We start from the raw sequence: 11,563 nt of genomic DNA on the forward strand, positions 1-11,563 counted from the left end.
ATTACCTGTCATGTGTACATATTCTAATTTAACCAAAGGCATTTTTCAAGAAACAACTCTTGACCCAAAAGGTTAAGATATGCATTTTCCTGGCAAATGGGTTCACTTGGAAATATGTTGCATTCTTATTTACATTATCAAGATGAATTTGAAAATGTTCAATTCAATATACAAAAAGTGCATACAATTCATCCATAGATATTAGAAATTAGCATTTATGGCAATAATTGCAACAACAGAAACATATTGTCACTTCCCTTATTTTGCTTTGCTTTATAGCTCGCCAGTCTCTGACCATGTGACCTATTGCCATCACTTGGCATTAGTCTCTGAAACCACAGAACTAATTTTAACCAAGCTTGGGTCTCAATGATCTTAAGGATATCTCGTACAAGGTTTTTATATGACCGCAAAGTATTTGCGGCCGTATAATGGTATGACGTTGTTGTCTTTTGAAGATATTTGGTTTCCAGACCATAACTTTAGTATAAGTGTATGGATCACCATGAAATTGTACCACAAGGTTCTGTATCAAAAAAGAAAGCTTGGGATTGATTTTGGGGGTTATGGCCTTAACCGTTTAGAAAAAAGGGGCCAAAAACAAGACTTTTCTAATAGTTTAAATGAATCATTTCTATGGGGTTTAATTCAAAGTCTTGAACCTATGTATTTAAATTTTGGATATTGGATCATAATAGGCAAATGTCAAATTTCAAATTTTTAAGTAGTCAGACCTTATTCATTTTGTGTCAGAAACCTATGCTATGTTAAATATTTAATCACAATCCACATTCAGAGCTGTATCAAGCTTGCATGTTGTGTCCATACTTGCCCCAACTTTTCAGAGTTCGACCCATTTTATTGTGTTATTGCCATGCCTAAGGTAGAAGGGGGAATATTGTTTCCTACTCTGTCCACCGTTTATCCTTTCTGTATCAGGTTTAATTTTTGGCTTAAGGTAGTTAACCATGAAGTTTGGGTCAAGTCGGCTTGAATCTTCATACCCATGTTCATTATGGTGTGAACTTTTAAATACATGCCATATTGGTGTTTTGTCCTAGAATTCATGGTTCACTGAACATGGAAATACAAATGTGTAGTATGAGTGGGGCATGGTGTTCTATGGATGCATATTCTTGTTTGTTCCTGCCAATCAACACATCTGTCATGGCTAAAAATAGAACGGGATAACATGTTAGTAATTCTGGAATATCTTTAAAACCATAATAGATGCTAGAATGTCATCGATTGATTTCTTATTTGAAACAATGCTCTTAAATATAGTTTATGGCCAGAATGTACATAACTTTTTGAATTTTTAGTTTCCAAAGTTCTTTCACTTCGTATTGGTTTAGTCTGAGACTACTATAACACATGTTATAGTAGTCTCAGGTTTAGTCTTCCATCTGTTTTGATACGAGCGCTACTGGTATGAATTGTTTAGATGTAACCTGCATTTATAAACTACTGTTGTAATATCGTAAGGAAAAGAACAAGAACACAATGAATAAGTTTAACTATTACAAAGTATGAACTAAAACAAGAGTGCACATACTGAAATGTCTCGCCTTCTTTACTGACCACTCAACTCAAATTTCCAAATCCTGTCAGACAGACATGTGTTCACCTTACAATTATTCCATTCACCAAATATAGTTGACCTATTGCTTATAGTACTTGAAAAACAGACCAAAACACAAAAACTTAATGCAAATGAGGTCAAGGTCAGATGAAACCTGCCAGACTGGCATGTATGTAAGCGTACTTTCATTCCGCCGTGTATTTATTCCGGGTAACTGTTTTTTACTAGAGAATATTGGATGTGAATAGTGTGAAAGCGTCGATCTTGATATCGTTTTGTTTATATTAGACCGGTTTATTGTTTACAATGATTTTCAAGGAACCAGTTTAATTAATCTGAGTCAATCTAGTAGATCTAAATAATATTGATGATGATGAGAACGATATTTTTATAACTCAAAATACTTTATTAATTATCAAGACATTGAACTTGATATAAAACAAATTTAAAGAGCAGATTTGTTCTTACATAAAGTTTCAATTATAGAAGCATCTTTTGATATTGACATAGAAGATATGATTTTATATCCAAGTCGACCGAAAAGCAAATACACAGAAAAACTTCGGCAATCCAATAAATATAAATATTACAATTAGTGACAATTTGAAAGCATACGATTTTAACGATTTGTAAAGAAAAATTAATTAAATCTAATATTCGTTAATAAGCATTATTGTGTTATCGTGTGTTCAAAATGAGTACTAATCACTTCATCAATATATGGATCTAAAGCACTAGTGTAATTAATCCCGGTATAAAATAACTAGTGCAATCATTCCGGTACAAAATCACTAGTGTAATCATTCCTGGTTTAAAAACACTAGTGTGAACATTCCTTGGATGAAAACTCTCCACTTTTTACATAAATCAACTATGCAATTTTCAAATACACTAAAAACTATTAAGCTACATTTTATATATATTTCCCCTTCAAAAAACCCTTTTTAGAACCTTATAATGACTGGTGGATGTTTTACACTGGACCCGGATAGAAAAACCTAGTGAATATTTGTTGGTGGATAAAAATCACTGGGGATTTTCTTCCTCCGGATAAAGTACACTGGCGGAATCAAACCACTGTTACATGTACCCCTTACAATTATTCCATACACCACATATAGTTGACCTACTTCTTTTGGTGTCATCCTGGTTTGCCCACATTTGATTGCAGGTTTATAAAAAACATAAGGTGTTTTTGTTGTTTTAAAAATAATAGTTTATTTCTGAATAATAGTCATATTTTTTACATTTATTTTACCTGTAAAATGAAATGGATTCACACAATACAATAGTTCAATACTATTCAATAAACAAATTTAAGAATAACCAATATAGAAATTCAAAAATTGTTAATACATAAAATTAACCCTAAAACAAGTAGAGAAAATAACGAAATACCCATAAATAAAAATGGGCACGGGTGGGCGGGTAAAAAAATGTTCTCAAAACTATCAAAAATTGTTGATCATCGCTTCAACTCAAGTTTAATATCTAATAAGAACTAAGTGTTTACCGTGTGAAAACAAATCTTGGAGTGAAGTAAAAAGGTGTGTAATTTAACAGGTAAACGAAAGTGAGTAGAATTCAACTAATAATCCAATAAGAAAAGTTATGACAAAATCAGGATGACGAAAAGAATGTAGCATTTAAATAAATAAATTCGTTAGGAACAGAAAAATAATAAAATTCTAGCAAAAATATATAAATTTCTTTCTCAGTAATTAATCATTTTTAATAAAATAAAAATTTCCAAATTACTATCAAAAACATGAAACAACCAATACAATAAAAACATTTATTAGGCTAATGAAATGGATTCACACAACACAATAGTTCAATACTATTCAATGAACAAATTTAAGAATAACCAATATAGAAATTCAAAAATTGTTAATACATAAAATTAACCCGCCATACCGAAGGTCAGCCAAAAAACAGTCAGTGTAAAAAGAAAATTGAACCAAGAGTACACTCTTAATTTTAATATAAACAGAATCTGCTAACAGATAAGCCTCCCTAGCATCCAAAAAAGGACCAAATTAGAGACAAGCTAAAGCCAGCCTTCTGGAAAATTAAATGAGAGAAATCTGCTACAAAAACTCTCCCCCTGCATAAAAGGGGTCAGAAATAAATGAGGCCTTTCTCGTAAAGAGTGTTCCCTCAACTCAAATGAGCCAAAGTATTGGCTATAAAATGAACAAATTTTTGAATTCCAGCATGATTCAAATGCAATAGGTCAGTTTTGTGAAATAAAGGGTATATATGTCTATGAAATCTGTCATAGAAAGAATTGCAAGCAGACATATAGCTAACCTTCACCCATCCTGTTTGAGAAAAATCAAAAAGTTGTGAATTAAAATCCTGAACTAGGCGGTCAGATATTTTAAAATCTACTGGTCTAGGTAAAATGGAAGATAAAATAATTCTACAGGAGGCGTTTACACTCCTAATTTCCTGAATAATTAAATTAATATTAATCCTATATTGATCACTTGTTATTGCAAAAATATCATTAGTGCCAACATGAATTATAACATTACAAAATTCATTAATATTAAAATAGCCACGTCTAATTTTCCAAAGCATACGTTCACTTGTTATGCCACCAAACGCTTGCATCTCTGTATTCTTTAAACCAGGAAAGTATTTAAAAAAACGAATCACTTAATATCAAAGTGCTTCTGCACCAAGCTTTGCCTCCTAAAACGAGAATAAAGTATTAGAAAACAATTAACAATAAGACATCATTTTGTTTGCCACAATAAGCTTTTCATTCAAACCATAACGGAGATAAAGTTTATATGCAGAACTTATCCAGTCACCTTGAAGTTGAATTAAATCAGATGGTACACCACATTTGAAAGCCCACGTGGAACCACCCCTTCTAAAACTATGAGTTGAAAATTTACCTGCATCCAAGCCAATACTTGTAATGCATTTTTTCAAAAAAGAATTGAACATATTGAAAGTAACTGGTTTTAAAACACCATTCTTTTTAACAACAAAAGCTGAGGCTGAGTCTGGAACAATAAATTTATCGCACATGGAAACATAGGCCGTAAAAGGACAAAGAGGAGAAGAAGTATTTCTAACAAGTGGAATTTGCAAACTCCTTTCTCCAAATTGTATAGTTTTAGACCAATTAAAATTCACAAGCAATACATTATGTTTTACAAAAATATCCTTCCTCTTTAGACATTTCAACGGGTCATCAGCGGTGCCTACCAAATTAGACTTTCGGCACATAAGGAAAAACGCAAACAAAGATAAACACCAAAATGTATGGTGATTACTCTCCTCAAAATTTAAAAATATTTTTAAACTGCAATAAAATATTCGGTGAAATGGGAAAAGCGGATTTAACTTCATGCGGATTTACTCTTTTTAAACCTTTAAAAAATAATTTAAAATAGAAAGAATTTAAATGCAGAAATTCTAAATCCAAATACAAATGAAGACATTTAACACCATTAACATAATTTCTAATCGAGTCAGTGCTTTCAAATGACCGACTTAAAAACTGACAGTATAAAAATATATTTTCTATTGAACAAGGTAAAGGCACTAAATCATAAATACTACAAAACAGAAAAAATGTTTTCCATTGTGTTTTCAAATTTTTTTCTAGTACCAGCAGCATAAGCACTATTTATTGAACATCTTGCTTCTCCTTTCAACCTTACTAAATCACCACTCATGTTGAAACCTAAAAAGAAAATCGTTCATTTCAATTTCCTGAAAAAACTGTTTGTCGACAAGATTAAAAAATTCCGACTGATAAAAGGGAGACAAATCCCACCTAGATAACAAATCTGAAACTCTGTTCTCCTTTCCATTCAAGTGAATCGAACGACCATGGTTTATGACTTGCACAGAAACGGCATTATCACAATAAATGCAAATTTTCTTTCCCCTTCGAACCCACACTTTTAAACAAACAATCACAGTCAACAATTCCAAAGAATTAATATGCAAATTGTGTTCTGTTATAAAACTAGGAAAAGCACAGTGAAAATACTGTGAAGATGAAATTCCACCGCAACCGGACAAACATGCGTCACATGAGAAAAACTGATCTGGTTCTGTCCATACTTCCAGACTTAAAATGGAAATACCATTAAAATCAGCAAGAATTCTGACCACCAGAAAATGTCCCTTTTGAATTCCTCCGATAATTCTAAACACTGATCATCAGAAACAAATTCTCTCAAAAAATTTAAATTCTAGAAATGAATATTCTACCCGGTTTAACACAACTGGCTATGAAATTTAACTTTCCAATCAACGATTGCACTTCATTTCTGAACACCTTACTTTTTAACAACCAAGCATTAACCAAAGCCAAAATTTCAGTAAGCCTAGCAGGAGTAACTTCTAACGTCATTTTCTCCGTATCGAACCAGACGCCAAGAAAAGACATCCTGGAACAGGGGGGGGGGGGCAAGCTTTTTCAAGCGATTCCTCTAAACCACAATTATCTAGCACCTGTTTTAAAATCTGAAATGAATTATCAGCTGTGTCTGGAGAGTCAGCGCCCGCAAAATCGTCCAAATAATTAACGACTTCAACACCAAACTTTTTAACAATATAAGACACTGCATTTGTGATTCTTTGACAAATATATGCCGACGATTTCAAACCCATGGGCAGTACTCTGTCCACAAAAATATGATTGCGCCAAGAAAAACCTACTAAATTGTAATCCTTGGGATCTAGTGGAAACTGTCTGTAAGCCCGGCGCAAATCGCGCTTAAATATATGACACTGCGGACCTTTCTTCTTGATAATTTCTACAAGTTTATCCACGTTTGGATAATGTAAATCAACCTTGTTCCCCAAATACTCATTTTTGCCAATGCAATCATTAACAGAGTTGCCTTTGGGAAAACGAAGATTTATTATAACCCTTCTTTCCTCCGAATCAGCTTTTGGGACCGATTCGATGGAGATAAAATAAGACCATCTCTGAAGGGATTACTTTTGAAAGGACCAAGAATAGCACCATATGAAGCTTCCTTCTTTATATATTTATCAATATCTTTAGAAAATTGTCGTGCACCAGCATGATTACGTTATTTCTTACAAGAGGGATGAATTTTATCAGCAAAATTAATACCTACTGGCCAACCAAACTCCAAAAAGTCACAAATATCTTTGTCAAAATAACAAACTAATTGTTGTCTCCAAAATGAAACATTTAACCTAGAGTATATAGAGATTCTCAAATTTTCATAATTATAACCACTATAAGTAAGTAAATTATTATGCAAATGTATCAAGTTTCTGACACTGCATTTATTGGATTCTAATGAATCAAAACATAAGTTACAATGATCTCTTTCAAACAAGGGAATACTACTTTGATCACAAGGTAGTCATTTTTCTTTATTGGGACATTTGTCTGAACATTCCGGATGAGATTGTTGAGTCCCATCTTTCTGCAAACAAGAAACACAAATGTGATGAACGGTCCTGACAATTCCACGAATAGTGGCAGAATGAGGTGAAGTTTTTTCCTCACATTTACTTCTTTGATATTTGTAACAAATCCAAGTAGATGATTTAGATGCTTGATTTTTTAAAGAAGTTTTAGTACTAGACCTAAATTCTAGCGATAAAATATTACCGGTTAAAACAGCAGACTCTAATACCTGTGGATCATCATTCCACGTTTTCTTTCCAATTGCAATCTGTCGTAACCATGCACCATAAAATCAAGAATAGCTGACCATTGATAAACAGATGAAAAATAAGAAACTTTTTGTAAAAGTTGTAATCTACCTTCCTTTTCGGATTTGTTTTTGCAAAAGTTGGAAATAATTTCGAATTCCCCTGCAACAAACTGTTTAAAATTTAGCTGTTTAAAATTTAAATCTTTATTAACGTATTCAAATTGTAGATAATTATGAGGGAAAGACTGAGGGTTTTTAACTTTATCCGTAGACTTACTGACGAGGCCTGATTTTTTCTTCTTTGCACTTTTCTTAACTTTTCTTTTCTTAAATGAATCATTACTACTAGTATTAGAACTAGAATCTGAAGCAGAATCCGAATCGCTACTAGATGAATCAGAATCAGACACAGGCGTGACAATCTTTTTTTTTCCAATCCACTGACTTTTGACAAGATTTTCCCTTCTGGCTGCTATTCGAATGAGCTTTACCAGAGTCAGGAAAACCTTGCTTACTTAATTTATTTATTTTACCTAATGAAATAGACTTTGAAGCAGAAATTCCATTTTCATCACTCTCTCCAGAATCAAGACCTAAAAATTTGAGCTGCTCATCTACTTTTTTGTTTAACTTTTTAGATTTTCTTAGATCTTTTATAGAGACATTGTCTTTTTCAAGATTGAGCTTAGTAACCTCACCTGACTTCTTTTCCTGCTTCTTCTTTTCGCTCGTATCTTTGGACTTGGAATTACCCAACATTTCGGCTACTTCTTCCTCTAATTGTCTTATCCGGTCTTTCAATTGCTGCTTTTTAGGTCATCCCTCTTCTTCTCAAAGAGTTGTACCCTAAGCTCCAAATCATCATCCCCACATTTATCTATTTCTCCTCTTTGTTGTTACGGTTTTCCAGGTTTTTTAACCCTAGGCCTCTCCCTCATTTTCCGAAGACTACTCTGGACCAACAACACTTGACACAAACTCTTCATCAAATTCTTCTTGCTCCTCTGGAGTCAGTGACAAGTCTAGTAAGTCTTCGTCCATGTTTTGCTGAAATGAAAACTGAACAACAGGATCCGTTGTACCAAAACAGTTGAGATTTTTATAATCCTGTCGCGGGACCGATCTTTTAGGTCTACCGTTCAAATTAAACGAAGCATAAAACACACACAAAAATGTATACTAAAGTAAGGTAACATTATAAAACTATCACAGTTACATCGCTAGACAAAGTAATGAGAAAACAAATCTTGGAGTGAAGTAAAAAGGTATGTAATTTAACAGGTAAACGAAAGTGAGTAGAATTCAACTAATAATCCAATAAGAAAAGTTATGACAAAATCAGGATGACGAAAAGAATGTAGCATTTAAATAAATAAATTCGTTAGGAACAGAAAAATAATAAAATTCTAGCAAAAATATAAATTTCTTTCTCAGTAATTAATCATTTTTAATCAAATAAAAATTTCCAAATCCTGTCAGACAGACATGTGTTCACCTTACAATTATTCCATACACCAAATATAGTTGACCTACTGTTTTTGGTGTCATCCTGGTTTGCCCATATTTAATTGCAGGTTTATAAAAAACATAGGGTGTTTTAGTTGTTTTAAAAATTATAGTTTATTTCTGAATAATAGTCATATTTTTTACATTTATTTTACCTGTAAAATTTTATAAAAGATATTAAATTCTACTATCAAATCAAGGAAAATGTGCAAAAATATTTTACAAATTTACCAGGAAAATGTTTGGAATTCGACAAATATAAAAAAACAGTAAACAAAAATATTATTATATATTTATTATTTTGACAAATGATCGACATTTTTAGATTGTTGGTACATTCTGAAAAAAAAAATGTAAAATGTAAAATAATGAAATAAGTGTCATTTAAAATTTCTTTTAATTTATTCACCTTATTCATTTTTTTAATTTTGATAAATACTTCTTTCTGAAATTTGATATAAAAAAAACCCAATTAATTCTGACAAATAAAATGTAAATGCAACAGTTCAGTAGCCAAGCTTTACACATGAAATAGTTTGAACAGTAATCTGCTCCAAGCTAGCAAGCTGATTACGATAGAGTTTTGGGTTGAAAGATACCGCTTTTTATGGCTCCACTACTTCACCGATGGACCCCACACCACCAACCATCTGGAAGGATGGCACAACAAAATTAAGAAGAGACTCCAAGATGCGTACCCCAACATCTAAGAGATCATCGAGTTACCCAAGAAGACACAGGCACTTACAGAATGTACCATAATCGAGTACGCAGCAGGCCCGCCAAAAAGACGACGATACAGAGTTATAGACACCAGACTCAAACTACTGAATGACAGATACCAACTAGGACTCATCAACGTGATATAGACTACTCTGACGCAGCTTCCCATCTTCTAAATTTGAACTGAATGGCTTTGCGAAATATTGTAATTTATGACTTTTTAAAATATAATGTTTTGTGACTGTAAATAAAATGTGTTGTGACTGTAAATAAAATGTGTTGTGACTTTGTAAAATATAAAGTTTTGTGACTTTTGAAATATATATAAAATGTTGTATTTTTCATCATTATACATATAGTGCCCCTTAATTTGTTTTTCAAGTAGTCGCTGAACCATGAAAATTAGGCCATGACAGACGGAAAGTTGGTATCATGAGGTATCTGCATACAAGGTATGAAGCATCCAGGTTCTCCACCTTCTGAAATATAAAGCTTTATACAAATAGTTTACACCGCCGCCGGATAGAAATTCCTATGTCTCGAATACTGCGACTTTCGTAGCAGGTGAGACAAAAAAATAGAAAAAAGGGAGGTTCATTCCCCAAGCGCCTGTGGTTCTTGCGTATAAACTCAAACTTTATTATAGATAGAAAACTGTAATAGCTAAAATGGTTATCAATATTTAAAAAAAAAAAAAAACAAATGACTGAAACAATCGGCTTTTAAAAAATAAATGGACTACTTATAGACTTTTAGGAGTTGTTGCTATTAAACAATCAATTGACTACTGATAGAATTTTTGACTAATTTAAGCATTTTTGCTTATTATCTTGTAAACTATACTTGATAGAAAGGAAATTACTTTATTATGTAAACTGCAATTTCCAAAGACGGATACAAGATCTAAAATATTTTTATATAACTGAAACTTATAGGAGTTATTGCCCTTAAATCAAGATTTTTACATCGCGATGACCGTGAGGGCATTCCGATGTATTGCTAGCGCCTAGATTTCCATTACGTTACTTTCGTTTTGGGTTTGTAACCGATCTATAAACATGATAAATACGCGGATATTAACGAGTGCAAAATAACATTCCTTATCGTTTGTTATAAATACATCTCTTCAATGAATACTGATAACAATGTTTTTTTTTAGAACATAAATTAATAATATGAAAATGTTTTGTCGTTAGATATATATATATAAGTAAAAAATCAATGATATGGTAAAGCTTGCGGAAGAATATCTCAAGAACATTTCGCGACAATACCGGCAAGCACCGGTAACTCTGCATGGAAGATTGATTTTGCGGGGATATATGAATGCCTACTCAAATCCAATCTTTTAGAAAAATCGAATTTTTACAGAAGAGTGTCCACCATGCACTTGGTCTGCACTCTTATTAGAATAGTAGAATAGAATGATATACAAATGGATGGAAATTATATATACATGTAACTGTTATATTAATATAATATATAACAACAAACCAGTGTATGCTGATTTGTATCACTACAATAAAATAGTTAATACGGTGAGGTTGAATCTCCTGTCATTTATTCATCATCCACGTACGAATATATCTCTGTACATTAATCTCAGTTTCAGGTATAGAGATGTGATTTTTTTCTGTGACAAGTGCTTTTGACAATCCACAAGAACTTGCGGTCATCCGATGTTCAGTACGTCAGTACTTTGATTTAACTTTTTGTAGTGCATGATTTTGGCTAAGATCTTGAAAATATGACAGAGCCCAAATATATTAATCCCCTATATTTGTTCTCCTTTAGAGAAGGACTTCTGGTATATTTTTAAAGAAATATAATTTTTGGACTTAACTTAAATGTACATTTAGTATGATGTACACCTCCGTCTGAATGAAGTAAAACTCTAATAAATTGCCTAATGATTTATTAAATTATCAAAGTAGAATTTAAGAAAAGTTTGTAATAAATCATGTCAGTACCGTTGTAATGACTACTGAGTTAATGATTACCCTTGGATATACTAACAGTCCACAAGCATTGGTATGTACCCAGTGCTAGTAAATGAAAATAACACTTAAATAATTTCGTG

Source organism: Mytilus californianus, unplaced genomic scaffold (genome assembly GCF_021869535.1).
Source record: "Mytilus californianus isolate M0D057914Y unplaced genomic scaffold, xbMytCali1.0.p SCAF_2, whole genome shotgun sequence".
Lineage (NCBI taxonomy): Eukaryota > Metazoa > Mollusca > Bivalvia > Mytilida > Mytilidae > Mytilus > Mytilus californianus.